Source organism: Dasypus novemcinctus, chromosome 24 (assembly GCF_030445035.2).
Source record: "Dasypus novemcinctus isolate mDasNov1 chromosome 24, mDasNov1.1.hap2, whole genome shotgun sequence".
Lineage (NCBI taxonomy): Eukaryota > Metazoa > Chordata > Mammalia > Cingulata > Dasypodidae > Dasypus > Dasypus novemcinctus.
The window spans coordinates 44,723,215-44,745,711 of record NC_080696.1 but is presented as its reverse complement, the minus strand read 5'-3'; the positions used below and the strand labels follow the sequence as shown (position 1 = coordinate 44,745,711).

The 22,497-nt window shown below is 40.7% G+C and overlaps 1 protein-coding gene across 11 annotated transcripts in view; it reads left to right on the top strand.

Moving 5' to 3' along the window:
• ZHX3 (zinc fingers and homeoboxes 3) overlaps window positions 1-22,497 on the top strand; it is a 137,798-nt gene that overhangs the window by 83,855 nt on the left and 31,446 nt on the right. Inside the window, exon 1 of one of the 11 annotated variants that reach the window (XM_071211711.1) lies at window positions 8,537-8,696. The exons of the other annotated variants lie outside the window; for them this stretch is intronic. The gene's annotated coding sequence lies outside the window, so the exon portion shown is untranslated. Of the gene's footprint in view, window positions 1-8,536; window positions 8,697-22,497 lie in introns of those variants that run through there. 11 annotated transcript variants of the gene reach the window in all.

Below are 22,497 nucleotides of genomic sequence, written 5' to 3'. Positions count from 1 at the left end.
AAAGGGCCTGAGCTGAGAAACCTGATGCAGGAGCCACTTTGGTGAGTATAGAGTGCAGGGAGACAGGAAGGAGGCACGAATCCTTCTACTGAACTCTCCACATGCCCATCAAAGAGGCTGTCACATGGCCTATCTCATCTAATCTTTGTAGTGAACCCTATAATGTATGCACTGATATGATTCCCACTTTACGAAAGACAGAGCTAAGGTTTGAGAGATTAGATGCCTTGCCCAAACCCAAAAGACCTGCACTGGGAGGTAGATGGATTAGGGTTGGAATCCAGATTTATCTGACTGCAAACATAGTTAGCTACCCAGTATTGAGCAAGTAAAAAAATGTATACATACTGTTTATAAAAGCTTATGCCTATAATCAACAGTGCTACCAATACTTAGATATTAGTATTAATACTAATACAATGAATATTTTGAAAGCTTGGTTTTTTCTTCTTAACCTATTATCCTGTGTAAACATCAGATACATGATTTTGTTTCTTAAAATTTTACCATTTTGAAACAACTGGTTTGGGGGAAGGTCCAAGCAAATTGGTAAAAAGTATAAGTGACTGAATATATGTAAAGAAATGTATTTTTTGTATTCAAGTGTCTATGGGTGTGTATGTGTGTAATAATTCATATTATAATAACAAATTGTAACTATCAGAAATTAAAGAACCTTTTGAACTAACATGAAGTTAATGTGATGACCTTTAATAAATGTGTGCCTTTAAAGGTCTTAGAAAACACATTTTTTCCAGTAACTATTCTGTTATCTGAAGAAAGGGTTAACTAAGCAAAAGTCATCTTTAATCAAGCCCTAGAAATGATTAATGGCTTTTCCTGTGAACATTCATTCTACAGGTATGAGGTCATCGATTCCAAGGTTAGGACCTAGGAGTGGGGGTGGGAAAATACCAAAAACAAATCTGGCTTACTTTATATCAAAAATATATTCTTGGTAATGGCTCAGCCCTTATTTAGTTACCGAAAGGAAATACTGTCCCATTTCGGACTGGAACCTTGAGGGTCCAGCATCAAAGGGCTGTAATTACAGGATGTTGCAAGCTGTCTGCAGTATCGCATTTTCACTCCTCCTTTGCTTATTTCTCAAAGTGGAACCAGGAAAAATAAATGTTTTTTTTTTTTAGATAGATGCAGGAAACATAGAAGAATCTAAACCTTAAGCTAAGTCTACATTATTATCTGTTCAAAACAAAGTTGCTGGGTTTTTAAGAAATAGCAATATTTAATGTGACTGACCTGTGAAAATGTAGCATGATTCCCTGCCAAAACAAGATTGGGGTTATATATAGCACAGGAAAAGAAAGCCCTGGTTTCCTCAAGTGGTTGCCGAGCATAGTGGGAGAAGCAGTTATGTAACTGGGTGTGCTCATTAGTTCTGCTGTAAATTCACACAGCTGGGTCTCCATGGGTCCTTTGTCATCTTTTTTTTTTTTTTTTTTTAGGTTTATTTTATTTATTCCTCTTCTCCTTCCCCCCTGTTGTCTGCTGTGTCCATTCACTGTGTGTTCTTCTGCGTCCACTTGCATTATCCTGCAGCACTGGGAAACTGCATTTTTTTGTTGCGTCATCTTGCTACATCAGCTCTCCATGTGTGCAGCGCCATTCCAGGGTGGGCTGCACTTTTTTCATACAGGGCAGCTCTCCTTGTGGGGCACACTCCTTGCACGTGGGGGACCCCTACACAGGGATCCCCTGCATGGTATATAGCACTCCTTGTGCACAGCAGCAGCACTGCACATAGGCCAGCTTACCACCCGGGTCAGGAGGCCCTAGGGATTGAACACTGGACACGCCATATGGTAGACAGACACTCTATCAGTTGAGCCACGTTGGCTTCCCCCTTTAACTCTTACTTGCTTCCTCGGTGGCTTTGGGGCCTATGTCTGGCACATAAGGAAATGCTAGAGACCCAGAACCCAAAAGCACAGCCCCTAATAGTTTAGTCTAGCAGAGCAGACAGATAAGCTAACAAGCAGTTACAGCTCATGTGGAACATGAGGCTCTAGGTGCTGGAGCCCAGAGTGGAAGGTATAGCTTGGAGGAACCCACCAACCCAGGCTGCAGCCTCTGGTCACTCTGGCAGCCCCCTCAGTCTGTGAACAAAGAGAAATTACTTACCTTCCTGAACCTCACTCTCCTCTAAAAAAGAGGATTATCATACCCACTCTATATGTAGGTATCACATGATGCTGTGAAAATTGAATGTGGTAACTCATGCAGCATGCCTTTCCCAGGATTGGCACTCTTTGGGCATTACTTATCTGCCCCTTTCCTTTCCTCAAACCCCTAGACCAAGTTCTACCTTGTTTTTACTTTACTGAGAATCATGCCCCCTTTTATAAATTTTGTCAGTATATCTCTCTTAAAACTCAAAATTCTCTTATCTTTCCCCTTTCCTTATCTTCTCCTCTTTCCTTATCCTCTTTCCTTCCTGACTCCCATGAAGTATCCCAATTCCTTTCTGCTTTTTCGGGGTATCAGCCCAAGAATAAGAGGTGTAAGAATGGAACATTGACTGTGAAGGTAAGGATGGATGGCATTGCAGTCATAGACACATCATAATGGGTCAGCATTCTTCTGATCCAGGTCCCTCATACCATGCAAATAGGTTTGGGAATTCTGGGCTCTTGACTACCCTTAGCCTTCCCCAAGTTATATTCTCCTGCTTGAACATACTGAAATGAGAAGAGAGAGTGAGGCTTTGCCCTTTCCAAGCTGCCTAGGTTTTGAATCTTTTCTGTCCTCCTATAGACATTCCACCCCCAGCCCAGTCCTGCTGGGCTTTCTTCTGAGGGACCCTCCCCCCCCCATAGTAGGTTCACGTTTGGCTCCTTTTTGTCTTAATGTAGATAGAGTCCATACCTGAGGGAGTTGGTTGAAGGACACATCTATTTCCCTTCCTTTCCTCATTTATGGCCTCCCCTTCTCCTTGAGTCCTCTCCACCACCTATATCCAGCCAGTCCCTATTTCTGGTACATCTTCATCTGAGGTAGTGGTTCTCAGCCAGGAGCAATTTTTCCCCCAGAGGACACTTGGCAATGTCTGGAGGCTTTTTTGTGTTTTTTTTTTCTTAGAAGTCATTTCTTTTCTTTTTTTTTTAAATTCCTGCCCCCTTGTTGCTTGCTTGCTGTCTGCTCTCTGTGTCCATTCGCTGTGCATTCTTCTATGTGTCTATATTTATTTTATTTATTGCCCTCCCCTTGTGGCTTGCTTGTTGATTTGCTCTTTGTGTCCATTCACCGCACTCTTCTGTGTTTTTACTTGTCTCCCTTTTTTTGTTGCATCACCTTGCTAAGGCAGTTCACCACAGCATGTGGGCCAGCCTGCCTTCACAAGGAGGCCCTGGGACGCGAACCCAGGGCCTTCCATATGGTAGATGGGAACCCAAATGATTGAGCCACAGCCACTCCTCTGGAGGCTTTTTGATTGTCATGACTGGTGGTGGTGGTGTTGCTACTGATATCTAGTGCATAAAGATCAGGAATGGGGAAGAGGACTTGGCCCAATGGATAGGGTATCCACCTACCACACGGGAGGTCTGCCGGTCAAACCCTGGGCCTCCTTGACCTGTGTGGAGCTGGCCCATGCGCAGTGCTGATGCGCTCAAGGAGTGCCATGCCATGCAGGGGTGTTCCCTGCGTAGGGGAGCCCCACATGCAAGGAGTGCGCCCCATAAGGAGAGCTGCCCAGCGCAAAGGAAAGTGCAGCCTGCCCAAGAATGGTGCTGCACACACGGAGGGCTGACACAACAAGATGACGCAACAAAAAGAAACACAGATTCCTGGTGCTGCTGATAAGGATAGAAGCCATCACAGAAGAACACACAGCAAATGGACACAGAGAATAGACAACTGGAGGGGGAGGGGAGAGAAATAAAAAGCTAATCTTTAAAAGAAAAAAAGGTCAGGAATGTTGCAAAATATCCTAATATGCACTAGACAGCCCACCACAACAAAGAATTATCTGGTCCAAAATGTCAATCATACCAAGGCTGAGAAACCCTGAGTCACATTCTTTGTGTTCCCCTGCCTCCATATCTATGCTTAGGGACTTTGGTTAACCTCAGAAGCTCCTCCTCATCCCCAGTGAATGGACTCACCACTCTCAAGTTTTCCCTCATCCCCTACTCTAGTCAGAGTTGATCCTCACCCAGAGTTTTCTAACTGCTTGTGTTTGTTCATTGCAGAATTTAACATACCCTTTGTCTTTTGATAGCACTATTCCACATGATTTGTCCTTTCTCTTTTGGAAGCAGAGTAAGAGCTTGATTGTAATGAGAATGCCCACCCAAACCCCAGTTTAGATAATAATAATCTTCCAAGGCCTGAAACCTTGGTTGGGAGAGGCAGTGGTACATAGTGGAATGAGCACTGTGTCAGGAAATTTGGTCTGATACCCAACTGCAACTTTCCAGTTTTCTGACAATAGACATAACTTCCCTGAGCTTCAGGTTCCGCACATGTAAGATAGAGATAATGTCTATTTCCTAGGATATTTTGAGGCTGTATGGAGATGTTAGCATAGAACCTGGTACACAGGGATCATTCAAATCTGAGTTGAATCTGAAAAACAAAGCTAGTGTTACAGATGTGACCCAAATAATAGGTAGTTAGCTCATGGCAAACACAGACTTGGTTCCTGTTGCCTTGGTAGTATAAACCGTAACTCTTCACCATCACTCCTAATGAGACTAGTAGACCTAGTGATTGGCTGTTAGCACATCCTATTTACCACAGAAGTACTAGGAAGTGTTAATGCTTTCCCTAATTTTTTTTAGGAGGTATTGGAGATTGAACCCCAGACCTTGTACATTCAAAGCAGGCACTCAACCACTGAGCTACACCTGCTCTGCTCTTCCTCTTTTATATAGAGGAGAAGCTTCTCCCTCTCTTTGAACACTGGGAGTCTAGCTTCACAATCCCTAAAGGTTGGGCGGTCTACCCTGACCTGAGGTAACCAGAGGTTGGCTGCTTCTGTGGGGCTGCTGAGGCATGAGAGGGACACTGCATCCATTCACACCTACAACTTTTTGGTACATGGAGACCAGCACAGAGGAAAGGTATTACATTTTGTTCAGAGAATATAATACATTCACCTCTTTCCACAGTGCTAGAGATTAGACAAAGGCAATTTTCATATCCTCTTAGGCCTATAATTTAAAAATTATATAAATATTCAAAAGTAGAAGTACCATCTAGTATTTGTCCAGAGAGTTTCAAACTTATTCCCTCTGTATGTGGTCTTATCTCTAGTAAAGTGAGGAAATCTGTGCACATCAGGCAAAATGCTGATTGCATCCTTGGAGATAGCTTTGAAATGTCCTGAGGTTTGCAGAAATGTCATTGGCCATCCATTTTTATCAGTGGCTAGAGAAGTGTACGTCAAGGGTCCTAGGACAATGAACAGATTGTGTATGATTAATTAAATACCGTCATCGACAGGGCTCACACAGCTGAAGGCAGCATTTCTCATTCCTCAGAATCCTAAGGCACTTACCTCTCCATCTCAGGATTTAACTCTTCACTCCAATAGTTCTTGTATTCACTCTTTCAGAATGTTTGTGTCTGTTTTCTTGCTAACCAGATGTGCTGCAGTATTAGAACACAGGGTTTGGATCCCAGCTGTTGCCTACTATTTGTGTGACCTTCATCACATTTCTTAACCATTTAAGCCCTGGTTTCCTAATTTGGAAGATTGGGTTCTTAGGGTTATTGTGAGGAATAAATTAAATGAAAAAATAAATGTAAAGCAGTTGGCATAGTGTCTGACATAGTAATTTTATTCAGTCAGTTACAGTACTGGTTTTTTTATTACTTGAGGGCAGAGACACTGTAGCTTTGAATTCTATTTCCTCCATATTTCAGTGGAGAGCTGAGCATCTAGTAGCACTCAAATGTTTCTATTTGAAATAAGTGGTGGTACACACATGTACACACAAACACATGCTCAGAGGAGAGTCTGGTAATGACAATCAATAATTTGAAAAACTCTAGAGGTCAAGTTTTTAAAGTGTTTTAACTCATTTTTAGAAATTTGATACTCAAGAGAGAGTGTAAGATAAGTCAGTTCCTGTGCTTTGCAGAGTTAGATTATTTGAAAGGAAAGCATCTGGACTATATCATCTCAACCCTTTGCCTAAATAACTGTTTGCTTACAATTTACTGTTATCCTCTTTTCTGAAGGATCAGTGTGAGAATTCCCTATTTGCACATGGTCCACTGTTTCTTTCCAACTAATTTCACTGACCACAACTTTACACAATTTCCCTTGTAACCATTTTCCAAGACATGTTTCTTCTTGCATTTATCTCCAAGGGAACTTATCTCTATATGTGAACAAATGTTCATGTTTGTCAGATGATAAAAAGTGGTGTCACTTGAAATACATTTCCACATTTGCCCTTGACACCAAGAGTCAAATTCAGTACACAAGTGAAGAATGGAGCATATTATAATTTCTCCCTCCCCCCAACATCTCTTCTACCTCACCTTTCCCTTGCATGGCAAATAGGCAGTGTTGGTTTTGTCTTCTGGTGGGAGGAGAATTGAGCCCACCTTCACCTCCAGGGATAGGTATTGGCTCTTTTAACTCAGTCAGGTAACCCCATGCCTATTGCCACAGTGATTGGCCCAGTGGCAGTCAGTACAAGAGGGGCTATTTCAAGGTTGGGAATGTGACCCAGTTCAGGCCATCAGAATATCTGCTGAGGACCTTGGAAAAAAGGCACCTCAGTCTTCCAAGAGGGCTCCAAATCCAGTCCTCACTACAACCTTCTGGATGGTGTAGGGACATAAGACCTGGGACTGCTGTAGCCATCTTACCATGATTAGGAAAGCTGCCTCTAGGATGCAGGTAACAAAGTAGAAAGAAAGAAAATGGGCCTGTGTTTTAATCAGAGAGCAATTGAATCAAATCCAACCTGAAGTCACCCAACTGCTGGAGCTTCCATTTATATGTGTCAATAAATCCCCTTTATGGAAACGGACTTGGCCCAGTGGTTAGGGCTTCCATCTACCACATGGGAGGTCTGCAGTTCAAACCCCAGGCCTCCTTGACCCATGTGGAGCTGGCCAATGCGCAGTGCTGATGCGCGCCAGGAGTGCCCTGCCATGCAGGGGTGTCCCCCACATAGGGGAGCCCCACGCGCAAGGAGTGCACCCGTAAGGAGAGCCGCCCAGCGCGAAAGAAAGTGCAGCCTGCCCAGGAATGGCGCTGCCCACACTTCCTGTGCCGCTGAGGACAACAGAAGCAGACAAAGAAACAAGACGCAGCAAATAGACACAGAGAACAGACAACTGGGGGAGGGGGGGCGGAATTAAATAAATAAATAAATCTTTTTTAAAAAAATCCCTTTTATTATATAAGCCAGTTTGAATTGAGTTTCATTACTTGCATCATGGAGTCTAGATGTGCTTGGTAGGTTTATTTTCCATTTTTGTATATATTAGTGATTTCAACCCATGACTACAAGTCCCTACCTTAGAGAAGGGGGCCGTGGAGTTGGAAGGTCTTCATTTTGACAAGGTACAAATTGCTTATATGAGTGTATTTTTTGCAGATTAAAGAAATTTCTTCCCTATATATGTATTCATAGTTTTCAATTTTATCTCATTTTGATTAATAAAATACAAATTTAGGTGAAACTCCTGAGTTCATAGGTTGTTCTTATGAATTTTCACAACTACCAGATGTTAAAACATGTAAATTTCTGCAAAAAAAAGTTTTGGTAGAAAATGTTGACATGAGAAAGAAGCCACTGTTAACTTAAATAAGTGTTTCCTTCCTCCCTCCCTCCCTCCCTCTCTTCCTTCCTTCCTTCCACCTTCCTTCTAAATTTTCATCACCCTGTTGTCTTTGAATTTAGTCTCAGTTATCTAAAACTCTGTTAGAAGTGGTTAAGATATAAAATCTAATTAATTTTATTTAGATGGCTATGTTAAGGTTCAGCTTAACTTTTCAGACCCTGCATCTATGAGTTCTATACACACACACACGCACACACAAAATAGTGGATGTTAGGTTTGCTTTAGTATCAAAGGACCTAAACTGAAGTTCGGTCCCCATGCAACAAATTGGTTGTTGGATGGAATTGATTGCAGTCTTTGCCTCCATTTTGCTAGTAAAGCAAGACACTGCAGATGACCTCCTATGGTTAACATGCTTACTAGGGTGTCCACTGTGTCCATGTAGTCATTGGTGAAGCTGAGTGGTCCACTACTAAGCCCTTAACTCTGAGATCTTGCAGTCTATTGGGGAGAAAAGACATGTACCCCAGATAATACATAAACATGGGCTATTTATCAGAGATACATCCCGGGGCCAGTCTGAAACTTCTTTCTTAGAATTACTCTACCAGAACAGCACTCTAGAACTTTTTGTTTAAGAGATGTCATTCACTCTTTCTGTGAATTATGCTGTCTGCTAATAACACATAATACTCAAATGCCTTTCTTTACCTTCTCTTCTACTACTGTTTCTTGATCAATAATTCTAAGCCTCTTTTTTTTTTAGCAATACACAACAGTATTTGGTCATAGAAGCAAAATATTAACAGATAATCCTTCCTCAGCTGTATGCGTGCACATACGCAGTTTGCTACAAGTAAAGCATTACAATAATTCATCTTGGCAACTTGTCTCATGAAAAGGAGGCTGCCTCTGGCTCTGCACAGGTATAAATGAGCTAACTGAATTCTATGCATTTCTTTCTGACTAAATAAAGAATAGCTAAATGCAACTGAGAGTGACTTATCATAAGGACAACCTTAAATTGTCTCCTAATTTGTTGAAAGAAAATTTTACCAACTTTGGTATTTTATGTCAGCAATGACAAAAGCTTACTGAGCTCCAAAGTGGTTGCCTGGCCATGTGTGCTGCTTCTAGAATGCCAGTGGGAAGACCAAGCCAAGGCAGCCAGCTGGCTGTGGAGCACTTATTCTAAGACTGTGTTGCCACTTTCTTGTGACACTGGAGTCAGAAGCAAAAGAGGCTTGCTGCCAGTAACCCAAATGGCTGTATTCAAGCAGTGACCTATTTTTACACTGTAAGCGAGTTGGGTTTCTTTTTCTCTCACAAGGCAGTAATCTCACATTCTTCTAAGTGCATGAGAAGCCAAATTCCCTGTTACCTCTTTGGCTTGATTGTTTTTCAGTTTGATATTGGTGACTCAACTTGGGACAAGAATGTCTGCCCCTTCTCCCTGATTGGGAGGTGGGGGTTGATTTCTGAGGATAAAATGAAAGGATGGGAAAGCATGAGCCAGTTGAGGATGGAAAGCTTATGAACAAAACAAAACAAGATGAACTAGACAGAGAAAGGTGTATGGGATTTTAAGTCCAGGATTCTGCTCTTTCAAATCCTAATTATGCATATGAACTAATTCCTTAGCTTATTCATCAAATGGTATTTGAGCTCTGTATGTGATGGGCAGAGAGACACAGTGATAAAAAGATACAGCTCTTACCTTAGCCTACAGTCTTATGGGAGAGGAGTCTTCTACCCACAATTGTGATGCAATGCCACTTGTACCTTCTCCCATTCTGCTGTTAGCACTCAAGGCCTCGTACTTCACCTTATCTATTTTCATTTGTATCTATTGTCTCCCCCTGGACTGTGAATCTCAGGCACAAGGCCTGTGATTTCTTAATCTAGGACACACCAGCTGCTTAGCAATGGTGAGTTGTATAAATGAAGTATGACTTGTGTAAATGAAGTTCCCAGCTAGCACCAATATGACTAAAGGTTAGGAGAGGACATCAGAGATTCTTGCTTAGTTCTTAGGCTTTTTGAGCTGGTAGAATATCTTTTGTATTAAAAAAATAAGGAAAGGATATGGGAAAATTTTTGAAGCATTATCGACTAGGAGAATGTAAAAAAGTGGCCTGTTAACATTCAGGAGACAAAGGGGTTGGTAAGAAAGGGCTGTATGTACCATAACATAGCAGGGGGGCATGTCAGAAGGAGCTCCTCCTTATAGGTGTTCCCTTACTTTTGTACATAGTGTACTTCTGAATGTAGGGCAAAATTCAAATGACCTGGCAGGTGGAATTTTCATGCCTTAGCATGAAATGTTCATGTGCCAGCTTACATATCAAAACCTGAAGTCAACATTCAAAAAGTGATTTAATGTTTAATGTATAGAAATTAAGGTTGCCTGTGTAACAGCCTTCCTGGTATCAAGGGGAGAAGTGTACAATTGGTGCTTGATAAAGGTGGATATAGCAATTAAGTGAGCACTAGGACTAGCCTTGTACAAGTTTCTTTTTACCCTGTTATAATTTGAACTTTATATTTTAAGAAATACTGGTATATCAGAATCTTCCTTGATAAAAAGACAGTTATGTACACCAGAGGGTGCTGTGTTTCAATTTTCATATCTATTTCTTTTCTGTTCCTCTGTTTTGTTATATGATTCACTCGAGGATTAGCAGGTTGAGGATTTGCCCTCAACAAAGGATTGCCGAGGGCCTGAACACACCCTCCCAAGGGCCTGAACACACCCTTCCGTTTGCTGCTTTCCCAGCATAATGAAGGCATTCAGAAATGGCTATGCCACAGACTCCTTGGGTCTGTTTTGCTGTATCCTAGTTCTGAGCCACTAGTTTCTTTCTTTAAAACAGGACAAGTTTTCTTGTGCTGCAACTTTCAACACTGTTTCCATTTTCAATGCTATTTCTTAGGTGGAAATGGCGACCATCTGGTCACCATCATCTGTGTAATAACAATGACTGAAGATGGCTACTCAGTCACCCACCAGCCTTTTCTCTTGTCTAGGCAAATTTGTCTCAGTTCCTGTAGCCATTCCCCATAAATTTCTTTTGCCAATCCTTTAATCATCTTGGTGGCTTTCCTTGGAAACTACTTCAAAGGCTTAGTTTCAGGGCCTCTATTCTGGTGGGGTCTGTGCCCATCCACTAATGAATACGAATGTGGTTGTTTTAACCATCCAAGTTTCCATAGCCAGTTCCCACATTTCCAACCCAATCAGTATCCACTAACCAGTAGGGGCTGGTATACAATCAATCGTTACATACTTTATAAATATTCTTAAGGTGTTGATCTGGCTTAAAACACAAAATTTAGCTTGTGAGTAGTTCTATTTGTTGATAGACATTTTTGCCTGGTTCACTGCATCTGAGGTCATTTTCTCAGCCATCTGCTTGTAAGTGAGCATGTTATCCCTTATCAGAGGAAGGTCTGAATTTTGCTGTGTTTCATTCATTTATTCATTCAACATCTGTGAGTGCACACTATGTGTCAGGCTCTGTGCTAAGGACTGAGGACCCAAAGATGAACAAGATATGATCCCTGACTTCCAGGAGCTCACAGTCTAGAGGGAAAGTCAGATATGTACTAAAGAAAAAATTGCAATATAAGCTGGGACACTCTGTACAAGATTACTTAAGTGTAGTAAGAGTTAAGAAAGGTTTCACTTGGGAAGCGGGCTCGGCCCAGTGGATAGGACATCCGTCTACCACATGGGAGGTCTGCAGTTCAAACCGCGGGCCTCCGAGACCCGTGTGGAGCTGGCCCATGTGCAGTGCTGATGTGCACAAGGAGTGCCGTGCCATGCAGGGGTGCCCCCCGCAAAGGGGAGCCCCACACACAAGGAGTGTGACCCATAAGGAGAGCCACCCAGCACAAAGGAAAGTGCAGCCTGCCCAGGAATGGCACCGCACACACAGAGAGCTGACGCAGCAAGATGATGCAACAAAAAGAAACACAGATTCCCGGTTCCCTCTGACAACAACAGAAGTGGACAAAAGGAAGAACACACAGCAAAATAGACACATAACAGACAACTGGGATGGGGAATGTGGGGAAGGGGAGAGAAATAAATAAAATAAATAAATAAGAAAAAAATTTCTTCTTTAAAGGTGGGGGAAAAAAAAGGCTTCACTGAAGATGTAATATTTGAACTAGACCTGAGACATGAATTAGTTGTCAGGTGATAAGGGGTAAAAGGAGACTCTAATGAAGGGACTCTAGTACATGTGAAGACAAGGAAGCTGGCATGTTCAGGTCACAGTGAGCTTCAGTGTGGCCAGGCATGGACTTGAGTGACCAGAAAGGCATTTGATGCCAGAATGTAAAAAGTGGCCCATGCCAAGCCAAAGGGTATCCAATAAAGATATAGTGTGAGCAGCATATGTCATTTAAAATTTGCTAGTAGTCACATATAAAAAATAAAGAAATCAAAATAATTTTAATGATATTTAACCCAATCCTTCAAAAATATTAGTATTTCAGTGTGTAATCAATAAAAGTTATCAATGATATGTTTTATGTTCTTCTTTTTCATACTAAATATCTAAAACTTGCCTGAATTTTATACTTACAATACACCTCAATTCACAGTAGCCACATTCAAGTGCTCACTAGCGACGTGTGGCTAGTGGCTGCTGTATTCCAGGCAGGGCAGGTCCTAAAGATTAAAACCTGGGCTTGCTTGATTTAAAAGCCTCAATTATCAGACATGCTGCTCTCCTGCCCCCTAAGTGTTGTAATGATAAGCACAAAAAGAAGGACACTTACAGAGTATAAATTAATCCAATGGCATCATCATTGCCCTCCATACTGCCTGGTGGCCCAGGTTCAGAACATCTAGAGCAGTGCTGTCCAATAGAAATATAATACCAGTCCCATGTGTGATTTTAAATGTCCAACTACCCACTTTGAGAACATCAAAAGAAACAAGTAAAATTTATTTTAAGAATGTAATTAGCCTAATATAACCAAAAGATTATTTCAATATATTTGATATTAAAAATTGTTAATGAGGTGTTTTACATTCCTTCTCATACTGTCTTCAAATCCAATAAGTATTTAACCCTTAAAGCACATCTCAATTCAGGCCACAATTGAACAGCGTAGGCATGAATTAGTTGTCAGGACAGCATAGGTCTAGAACAAGGGTTCTTAACAAGGGGTTCATGAGCTTGAACTGAAATTTAAAAAACAGCAACAACATTCTTGTGGGGACATGTTGGTTCAGGTGTGATATATTTATTAAATAATATACAGTATAGTATGGATTTAGTAAGGGGTTCGTGGTTTTCACCTGGCTGGCAAAGAGGTCCGTGGAACAAAAAAGTGTTAAGAACCCCAGGTCTAGAATCTTTTGATTGGCAATAAAAAATCAGCAGGAATTTTTTAAACTTAAGAATAACATGAACAGATTTGTTTTTTGGGGTTTTTTTTTAGGATGTTAATACTAATAGCAGTGTTAGAGAAGGGACTGAAGGGTAAGAACTGGGAGCTGGGAAGGTTGTTCCAGGGTCCCAAGCCAGCACATACAAGGGACTGGATTATGTTAGAAGGCTCAAGGATGATGCCAATAGCCATTGTCTGTGGTGCATGTGCTATGTGTTAGCCATAAGGTTGAGCCCCCCATGCCTTATCTTTTTAATTCTTGCAAAAACCCTGAGAGATTGAGCCTATTATCTCCATTCACAGAGGAGGGAATGGAGACTTAGAAAGCACAAGCACTTTTCCCAGGGTACCAAAGCTCATAGACAGCAGAATCAGGACATGAACCAAGCCTGCCTGACTCCAGAGCTTAAGCCCTTAACCATTCTGTTAAGACTACATCTCACAAGGGTGAAGACAAGGTGAGACCTGAAACAACATTCTTAGATTTATAAGTTTTGTTGGCAGGTAGATACAGGGAAGAATGGAACGGGCTACATAAAGGATGCAGGAGTAATTTGGAGATTTCTTGTTGGAAATCTGGATGGTTGGTGAGAAATGAAATAAAGATCTGTGCAGTAGAACATGGTTGGGATTTTGTTTGTTTTGTTTTGAAGGATGAGTACAGAGGTAGGAAGGAGGCAGAAGCAATTTGTATAGTTTTTTAAAACTACAGGACCACTGGCAGCTGGAAGTGATGGATTTGGAGCTTGGCAGAGAGGTTAGGCCTGGCAGGGAGATTTGGAAGTCACTAAGTCTCTTGGATACAGGAGATTGCAAAATCCTGGCTATGGGTGAGTTTGCATCCTCATGGAGAGCTTGTATAAAGAGGCATGGGTCTTAACCTCTTTTGCATCTTGAATGGCTTTGAGACTCCAAGGAAAATTGCCAAGGAGTCAGAAAGAGCTACTTGACTGGTGACCTCGGTGTAAGTAGTTAGGGCAGAATGGGAGTAGGGAAAAGGGCCTAGAGTGAACCAAAAACTGACTGAGCAAAACGTTGAAGAAGTAGAATGTGGTAACCTGGTTTCATAGGGAACAGGAGGTGGGGGCAAGGAGGGGGTGATGGGGAAATGGACAATTGAGGGAATGGTTTTTATTCTTCTGAGAGTCAAGTAACACTTTAAGTAGAGGAAATTTTATTGTTCATAGAGACAATTAACAATCCTGATTCACATAGTACTAGTAAAGCAGTCTTTTTGTTTAGAAACAGATAAATATAACTTATACCAAATTTATAATGGCAGGCACATCACATTAGTTCTCAATATATGGCATCATGAGCAGTTCTTAGAAACTTTTTTTAGGCTCCTGAAATCTTATGGAAATAAAGTAAATATGCCTACTAGCTTGCAACAGAAGTTAAATCTCCCCAAACACTCTCCTGAGTCTATAACTGATATGTGTGTGTGTGCATGCACACCCACACATCTGCCCTGTACATTTCAGTATTGTAGGAAGAGGGTTGGGAATGGGAATAGGAAATATGTAATCTTAATGCCTTATTTGAAAATGATAGTGAATAAATAGTTGTTTGAATTTTATATTTTGCATAATCACAGCTACTCTTACTTTCATAATTTGTAATTGACTTTACTGCTTTGTAAACCAGAGAAACCTCACCCTTAGCCTCTCCATTCCCACTGGGTCATATTGGGATTCTAAGCTTCCTCCAAAACACAGCCAAGCACCCTCAGAAGCCTTCCTCTTGGCAATCAGCCGTTCTGTTCTGCAGCCCCTCAATAAAATAATGTGAAAATTATTGTGATGCTGAAGAGATCAGATAAAATGTGGAACTTTGTTGATCCAATCCAGTTGGTCCCATTGTTAGGCATCATAATATTGGAAGTATATTTGCAAAAATGTCCTGGCTTTAAGTTAAGAGACTGATAAACCCCATGAATGTTATTTAATCTCACCTGTCAAGGGAAACTAGTAACTTCTTGATGAAATATTAACAGCATTGAAAACATTGCCCATAAAGTTAATATTAAAATCATCCTGGGGTAAGTGAGGTAGAGCAACAGCCCCACGTGTTCTGGGGAGCTGGGCCTTGGGCACCTGCATCTTCATTCAGATCAGGCCAAGGGCAGAGGAGGAAAGGTTTAATGGCTTCCTTCCCTTTTTGAAAGTGAAATAAATTTGAAATTTGACCTGTTGAATTCACTTGATATTAGAGGAACTGGGGGGGAAACAGAAAGGACTAAGGAGTGAGAGGGAGATGATTTGGTGAGAAGAGCAAAAGATGAAGGCAAACCACTTACCACTGACATCTCATGTTTTGCAGCATCATAGGATTCTGGAGCACTTAAAAGCAAAAAAAAAGTGGAGTGGTTAAAGCAGCTGACTATAATAGTTAATTGCCATTTCCAGTGACCAGTCTCTGAGTGGAAGGTGGAAGTAATTAGAACAGCAGCTGCAATAGCTGAAATAATGGTTTATTGAGTGCTTGCTATGTGCCAGGCAACACACTAAATTCTTTTGTGCAGTCCTTATTAATTCATGAATACCATGTCAGCTCTGTGAGTTAGACATTGTTATTTCCATTTCACCTAAGAGGAAGCATTGTGAGGATATTGTGTGCCCAGGAACACACAGCTCCTAATAGTAGGACTCTGGGACGTACACCCAACTCTGTCAAATGTTAGAGTTCTTCACCTCTACTGAGCTCCCATTTACTTACCATTTCTTTACTGAAAATCTTATTATGTGCCAGCACTGTGCTGGATGCTAGAGATACTGTGGATACAGGCCCTGACCTTACAGAGCTTAAGGTCTACCTGGGATGAGAGACAGTAAAAAGAAAAACTAATAAAGGTCTGGTAACAAATTTTGATATATGTACAAAGAAACAATTAGGGTGCTATGACAGAGGACCATTTAAGGTAGAGTTGGGGGTCCTGACTTAGACACTTAGAGTATACAGTGGTCTCACCGGGGCTGTGGAGCTGTTCCAGGGACCATGTTAACCCTACTAGAGGCTTTTTGGAGTCTTCAAGAGCCTCATTGGCTACCCAATTCTGATCCCCATGTGGCCCAGGTGTAATAAAGAACAGGAAGTAGAAGCACTCCTTCCTTAAGACAAGAAAGTATATTTCAAGGAGGAAAAAGAGAAGAAAGCCCAGAGCTCCTTGATCAGAATTGTAAATAAGTGTCTGGAAATGTTTACCCAAATGACCTCGTGATGAAAAAATCCTAACCCTGCCAAATTCTGGCAGTTGCGTTGTCTGACAGGGTCAGTTCACCTCTCTGTGTCTCAAATTCCTCTTCTGTGTAGGGAAAAAGAAAATAGAACTTTTATCTAGATAGATTTCTGGTAGTATTAGTAGTGGTAATAAAATGATGAAAACACTCGCCATTATAATTCTCTTCTGGTTGGGACTCATCTTGAATGCTTTCTTCAGTTCTAATTACCACATTTTGAGAGAGATGAACAACTTAGAATATATTCAAAGGGAGCAGGTCACTGGAGAGAAGGTTGAATGAATTTGGAACACAAAAGTGAACACTAAGAGATGAAATACTGATCTACAACTTTGTGAAAGGGTGATACATAAAAAAGCGAGTTGATTCATCATGTAGTAAGGAGAGTTGACTTTTTCAATTGGAAAAAAAGTGGGACTGGATATATTGTCTCATTCCTCCATACTGGATGTTTCTAAGTTATTTTAGAACTATGCCTTTAAGCTGGAGGCAGACATATTACATTTAGTTGTAGCTGTTATATATAGCTATAGGTGAAATACCCATGTATGCTACTGCAGAAGTTAAATCAAAAGCCCGTCTGTACCTATTAAAAGTTTGAAATGTAAAGGAGCTCTATGTGATATTTCACCCTGGTCACATTTTTTAAGGACCCTCTGTCCTCAATCCCATTAACCACTCACTTTTTCATCTGTTTCTATTTGTAAATATCAACCCACAAACTTTGGGAAATGTAACATTTTTTTGCCATTTATGTAGTTGTTCAAATTAACTTTTTTGTTTTGTTTTTAATATATAGGACATTCACATCATTCAAAATGTAACATTTCACAGGGAAATGTTTTCTTTAACCACTGCCTCCCAGGAACCCAGTTCCTTAACCTAGAGGCAACCACTGTTATCTGTTTCTCATATATTCTTGTAGAGATAATTTAAAGATGCATGTAAGCAAGCACACATATTTTTTCTTCTGCATTTTGCCTTTTTAAAACCTTTTTTTTTCTTTATGTAGTCAGTCCTCCTTAGTTGTGGATTCCATATTTTCAGATTCATCTCCTTGCTAAAATTTCTTTGTAATCCTAAAATTGATACCCGTGATGCTTTCACAATCACTCGGACATGCACAGAGCAGTGAAAAACTTGAGTCAGTCAACATGCATGTTCTCAGCTGAGAATGGATTAAGGCAATGCCCTGCCTTCTTCTTTCAGTTCTCATACTATTAAAAAGTGTTCTCTTCACGGTATATATACTGCTACATTTTTGTGCTTTTTGTTGTTCATTTCACTGTTTCAAATGGACCCCACATGGAATGCTGAAGTGCTGGTTAGTGTTCCCTAAGCTCAAGAAGATTGTCATGTTTGGATTTGTCCTGCATGTTATTACAGTGATGGATGCAGACCATTGTTTATTTTGTCATAACTTATAAAATTGTGTGGGACAGAGTGTAAACTATAATGTAAACTGTAGTCCATGGTTAGTAGCAATGCTTCAATATGGGTTCATCAGTTGTAACAAATGTACCACACTAATGAAGGATGTTGTTAATGTGGGAAAATGTGGGAGGGGGAGGGGGAGGGTGTAGGGCATATAGGAATCCCTTATATTTTTTATTTAAGATTTATGCAATCTAAAGCTTCTTTAATTATTAAAAAAATAAAAATTGAAATTAAAATGTTTACAAAAAGATTGTGCTGTGCCTTACAAAGAAAATGCATGTGTTAAATAAGCTTCGTTCAGGTATGAGTTAGAGTGCTGTTAGTCATGAGTTCAATGTTAATGAATCAAGACTATATATTAAATAAGGTGTCTTTAAACAGAAACATACATAAAACCAGGTTATATATTGATCAATTGACTAAAATATTGTGAACAGAGGCTCATGGGCACCTAACCCTGTATTTCCTCTAGGAACAGTGGTTTAGATTTTGCTAATTTGGTGTTCCTGGTGACTTTATAGACCATAAGTACTGTGAATAAGGAGAATCAGCTATATCAAAGTATCTTGAAGCAGTATAAAACATGTTTTCCATTCTTTTTCATAAATGCATATTATTCCATTGGATAGTGTGTCTTAATTGATTTAACAGTCTCTGTTGATGGGCAGTTATGTTATACCTAATCTTTTGCTATTACAGTACGTTACTTCATACATGGATAAGAATATTTGTAGGCTACCTTTCTAGAGGCAGAAATGCTGAATCAAAGGGAATGAGAATTTTAATTTTGTCAGAAAGTGTTAAGTAGTCCTTCATAGAGATTTTACCAATTTTCACTCCTGCAAGCATTGTGGGAGAGTACTTGTTCCCTCAAGCCCTTGCCAACTCAGTATATTATCAGTTTCAAGTTTTCCTAAAGTAAGGGGAAAAAATTAATTTTAATTTGTATTTCTTTATGACTAAAATAAGCATCTTTTCTCATATGTAAGATCTTGCTAGGCTTTGTAGTGAAGTCACTGAAGAAATTCATCAGCGTAAACTAAGCCAGAAAGAAGGGGAAGGAAAACTGTGTTAGTAGGGGTGAGCCAGAGAGTTCCATTTTATTTTTTTTATTTGTTTAAAGATTTATTTATTTATTTAATTTCCCCCCCCTCCCCTGGTTGTCTGTTCTTGGTGTCTATTTGCTGCGTCTTGTTTCTTTGTCTGCTTCTGTTGTCGTCAGCGGCACGGGAAGTGTGGGCGGCGCCTGTGGGCGGCGCCATTCCTGGGCAGGCTGCTCTTTCTTTTCTCGCTGGGCGGCTCTCCTCACGGGAGCACTCCTTGCGCGTGGGGCTCCCCCACGCGGGGGACACCCTTGCGTGGCACGGCACTCCTTGCGCGCATCAGCGCTGCGCATGGCCAGCTCCACACGGGTCAAGGAGGCCCGGGGTTTGAACCGCGGACCTCCCATATGGTAGACGGACGCACTAACCACTGGGCCAAAGTCCGTTTCCCGAGAGAGTTCCATTTTAAATAAATGTTCTTGAGAAGTTCAGCCAAGCCCACCAATTTGCAAACTATGCAGTCTATAGACTATTTGACCCACACTGGAAAAAAATCAATTAAAACAAATGTAATTTCAGAAGTAAAACCACACCCAGAACAAACCATTTATATTGACTTTCTATTTTTATTTTTAAATGTAATAAAGTAATTTACTTTTGTACATGCAATAAAATTTAGAATGCAAGTACATTTTAAAATAACATATTTGCAGTTGGAAGAAGCTGTCTCACAACCTCCACAGGTACAGGTTCTGTCATAGTCAGCTCTTGGTTATCCTAGGTTTGCTCCCAGCTTCTTCCCACCACCTGCCTGCCCCTCCCTTTCCCTAGCTTTTTGAAGTTTCTCTGTGGGTTTGAACAGTTTTTGGGAAAGACCAGAGTCTTTTCAATGGGAGCATTGACATTGCACAGCCTCCCTGCTCATTAGCAGTCTGACCCATTAATTACCTGAAGTACTTGTGACCAAACCACCGTAATCCAGTTTTGTCCTAGAAGGGGACTCTCCAGCCTTACCAGCACATATTTGCTTTTTCTTTTTTGCATTGGGTTTACCATGTTCAAACCTATTTTGGTTGATGACAATGTCATCCTTCTATGTCAAAAATCTTGGGAGTCATCCTTCATTCCTATGGATACTATGTTCACACCCTATGTCCAGTTCTTTAGGAAATCTTGTCAGTGCTACTTTCAAAATGTATTCAGAATCCAGTCACTTCTCACTAACTCCATCTACACCATCTCATTGCAAGCCACTGTGTGCTACCTGGATTGCTGCTATAACTGCCCGATTGGTTTCTCTGCTTCTTCACTTATTTGTCTACAGTCTGTTCTCAGCAGAACAACAAGAGCCACCTGATGTCAGATCACGTCTCTCCTCCACTCAAAGCCCTCCCGTGGCATGTCTCATCTCAGAAACCTGAATCATGACGATGGCCCTACACAGTTACCTCCATCACCTTTTTGGCCTCATCTCCTACTGCTCTCTCTCAACTATTCCCACCCAGGAGTCCTGGCCTCCTGCTGTTCTCTGAACATGCCAGATACATTTATCTCACCCAGCTGATGCCTCTGCCTGGAATGCTCTTCTTCACATATCCAGATGGCTCCCTCCTCACCTCTAGTCTCTGCTCTAGTGTCACATTCTCACTAAGGCCTCTTCTGTCCACCATATTTTCACTGCATCCTTACATCTACCATATACCTTGTTTTTCCCTGCTTTGTTTTTCTCCATTATGTTTAACTACTGTCTAGCATACTATTTGTTTACTTATTTTGTTTATTGTCTGTTCCCCCAAACTAGAATATGAACTCCAGGAAGACAGATTTTTATCTTTTTTTCTCCCCATATTTTTTTATTTTTTATTTTTGAAAATGCATTTGTATACTTTCATGCAAAAGCAGCCCCTAATAAAACAGCTATAATTGTAAACATAATACTGTCTGAATTAACTGAAGAACCTAACCTTTGCTGGCCCAAATTTTACATTTTCTTCCCATATTTAGCACCAAGAACAGTGCTAGTAAATTGTTTGTTAACTGAATTATCTCTTTTTTTAATCTACCAAACTTGTTTCTCAAAGTCTGCCAAACCTAAATTGAAACAGACAGGTGTGTATTTTGATAGTGGTGATATAAGTGAAATCCCAAGAGCACTGATTCATATTTTTTCTAGGGAATCTCACAGTGTAAAACAATCTGGCATCATTTCAGTAGCTACTTTTATGGAAGGATTAAGTATGACAAAAGAAACTCCGTTAAAGAAGATGGTAAATATATTCAGACCATACCTGGAGAATTCTATTTAGATTTAGGTGCCACATTTGAGAGCTCTGTAGACAAATAAGAGCACATTCAAAGAAGAGAAGAGTGAGAATGGCATAGAGACTCCAAGTCATCACATAAAGTGCAGTGATTGCAGGAACTGAGGACAAATGGCCTGGGCAGATAACTTAGAGAACATGATTCCTTTTTTCAAATATTGAAAAAGTTGTCATGTAGAAGATTACATATCTTCCCTATGGATCTAGAATCAACTCCTTATTTTCCTTCTTCCCATCAGAAGAAAATCTAGGTTTTGTGGAATCTGACTTTAGGAGGGAAGCCCTTCTAAGAAGAAATTACAAGTATAAAATTATAAAAATATAAAGTTAGGTACACACCTGGAATGTGCCTGTGCAAGTGAGGATTCCTGAAGCCTCATTTTCATTAGTGTCACAGTAAACCCACCATATGCAACTCCTTATGCCTGCAAAACTGAACTGTTTGTAATTGTCCACACGTATCATGTTTTCTTTGCTCTCTACGGCTTTGCATAAACTGTTCCCTCTGTCTAGAAAACCCTTTTCCATAGCTTGTCTACTTGACAGTTACTACTCACCCTTCAAGCCCCAATTCAAATGCTGTCTCCTCTTTGAGGCTTTATCTAAGTCCCCCAGAATACTTAGGTAGGTGGCAGGTCTTTTCCTATGCCTCACTGAACCTTGTGCATACCTCCTCTATAGTACTCAGCTTATTGTTTACTTTCTGTTGATTCGTTTTATGATTCCCCTTAGTCTGAGTCTGTGTATCAGTCAGGGTGGCTAAGTTGTGCTGTGGTAACAAAAACCTAAGTGGCTTAAAAAGACAAAGGTCATTCTTACTCATGCTATGTACATTGTGGGTCAGCTGTTGTTCTTCCTTTGGAACCCATGTTAACAGAGCAGCCATAGTCTGAAACAGTGACAGCTGCTCGTGTTTCATTGGTTACACCTAGCATTAGGCATGCAGGGAAATCCAGTGTGCCCCAGCCTTGGGGTACTGATGAATAGCCTGATGCCCACAACAAACTATTCGCTTCTTGAGTTTACAGGTGGCATCTTTTCAAAAATATTTGTATCCCCAGTGCTTAGCATAGTATTTGGCACATATTAAGTCCTCAACTATTTTTGAGTGAAAAAATTAAATGTACTGAGTAAAACCTATAGGGAAACTTTTTTTTAATTTTTTGCTTATACAAGGAACCATTTCCTACATCTTTCCAGAAATGGAATGAGTTGCCTTAATAGGTGCTGAGCTTTCGGTCCCTGGAGATGTCCAAGCATAGGGCATTTTAACCATCTGAT